The sequence below is a fragment of the Phyllobates terribilis genome, unplaced genomic scaffold (genome assembly GCF_046119375.1).
Source record: "Phyllobates terribilis strain yellow unplaced genomic scaffold, ASM4611937v1 Scaffold_2__4_contigs__length_985480577, whole genome shotgun sequence".
Classification (NCBI taxonomy): Eukaryota; Metazoa; Chordata; class Amphibia; order Anura; family Dendrobatidae; genus Phyllobates; species Phyllobates terribilis.
The window spans coordinates 817,816,588-817,818,637 of NW_027362762.1; the positions used below are offsets into that span (position 1 = coordinate 817,816,588).

At 42.2% G+C, this 2,050-nt stretch overlaps 1 long non-coding RNA gene across 1 annotated transcript; it reads left to right on the forward strand.

Annotated features, from left to right (window-relative positions):
• The first annotated feature begins 930 nt into the window (after positions 1–930).
• On the forward strand, positions 931–1,819 carry LOC141253005 (uncharacterized). The gene is made up of 3 exons (XR_012314191.1): positions 931–1,059; positions 1,134–1,240; positions 1,360–1,819. It is a non-coding gene; the product is annotated as an uncharacterized lncRNA (long non-coding RNA).
• Positions 1,820–2,050: the final 231 nt, after the last annotated feature.

Genomic DNA, 2,050 nt, shown 5'->3' on the forward strand with positions numbered 1-2,050 from the left:
TTATTTTTTAATTAATTTTTCCCAAAAATTTTGACGTGGGCTTTGCCATATTTTTGTATGCCAGCCAGGTACAGCATCCAGCTTCTATGAACGCGCCATTTTCCGGGGTGGCTGCGGACTGCAATTTGCAGCGGGTGGGGCCCAGAAAGCTTGGGCCTCCCTGCGCTGCAGATTCCAGCCCCCAGCTGCCTAGTTGTACCTGGCTTTCTGGGCCCCACCCGCTGCAAATTGCAGTCCGCAGCCGCCCCGGAAAATGGCGCGTTCATAGAAGCGCCATCTTCTGGCACTGTACCCAACTCATCCAGGGCCCTGGTGCGGTGGCTCACTGGGTAATAAAGGGGTTAAGGCCAGCTTGGCATTATCAGCTGGCCCTAAGCCCGAAATTCATGGGGTCACGCCAATATTAGACATGACCACCATGAATTTCTAGTAAAGTATTTAAAAAAAACACAACACCCAGAATAAAGTCCTTTAATTGAAATAAAGACACAATTCTTTATTGTTCTAAATTAAACTATACTTACCATCACGCCCATTCCAGCTGAAGCCAACGATCTCCTGCAATAAAAGAAAAATAATAAACCAACCTCATCCTTACCTTCCCATGGATCCCACGACAGCTTCAGCTCTGCTACATCGAGATGACAGGCTGGACCGCAGCAGAACGCTGCCATCCAGCCTGTCATCCCGCAGACACTGAGGCTATGTGCCAACGATGCAGAAATGAAGCAGAAAATTTCTGCAACATTTCTGCATGTCCCTTGCCAGAAAATCACGTGCGTTTTTTGGTCGCGTTTTTGACGCGTTTTTGTATGCAGATTTTACATGCGTTTTTGTAAGCTTATTTCATGCGTTTTTGAGCACAAATAAAGTTATTGAAAAAAAAAAAAAAAAAGAGGGAAATCCTGATGTCATTTCCTAGTTCAACCCCTCTTCACCATTTTGTTTTTTGCAAAAGACAGTATGCCACAGGAATTGCAGCCCCTGCGGGTCAGCAGACCATGCCTAAACCTTCTGCTAATGACTTGCTTAAATCTCCTGCACTACAACGTTGAGCAGGTAATATAAACTAAGTTTTTTTGGGGTACATTATTTTTATGTAGTGTGTGTACTAACCTATTATTGTTCTATAGGAGCGTTTAAGGAGGAGAAGACGACCAAAAAAAATTTGGGTGCACCCTATCTTGCAGGAGCGGACGGACAAGGGCCACTTTAATGTTCTCTACCCGGATTTAAGGAGGTAAGATATATGTGAAGAAAGTATAATGTCACCCGTCTATGCTGTTTTTTTAAGGTTTTGTTTGTATACTATGTTACAAAATTATCTTTTAATAATTTTTTTTTCTCTGTTTACTATAGTTTTCCTGAAAAATTTAAACAGTTCTGCCGTCTGAACATTATTGCATTTGATCGGCTGCTGAGCCTTATGTCTCCTGACCTGGACTTCCAAGACACTGTAATGCGAAGGGCCATCTCTGCTGAGGAAAGGCTGCTCATCACCTTGCGGTAAGTTGAATGTTGATTTATATGTACCTGGTTTTGTTCGCCACCCTGCGGTGATGGCTGGTGTACCTGGTTTTGTTACCCTGTGGTGATGGCTCCACTGTGTCTGTCTTTGTGTACATATTTTTGGCTTGACCATGAGATCACCATGCACAGAGATCAGATTGAAAAGGTCACTGATGTGTAAACTCTAGAGCAAACATCGTAGGCAAACACAGACACAAAGTCAAAACACATTATAAATTGATATGTGTGAACTCAAGAGAAAACAAAAGATGACCAAAAAAGATTGAAAATGTGGAGCCCCCCCCCCCCAAAAAAAAAACGCGCCCATTGTTGGAATAGTTTTTTGTAATAAAGACCTTAATTTTTTAAAAGATGAATCAATAATGGATAATTACTGTTGGCTTGTATTTCTTTTTATGGCTTTTCTAATTATCTATTTTTCCTTTTCAGGTTTTTGGCCACTGGAGAGAGCTATACATCACTGCACCTCCAATTTAGGGTTGGTAAATCCACCATTTCCAGAATTGTGAGGTGCACATGT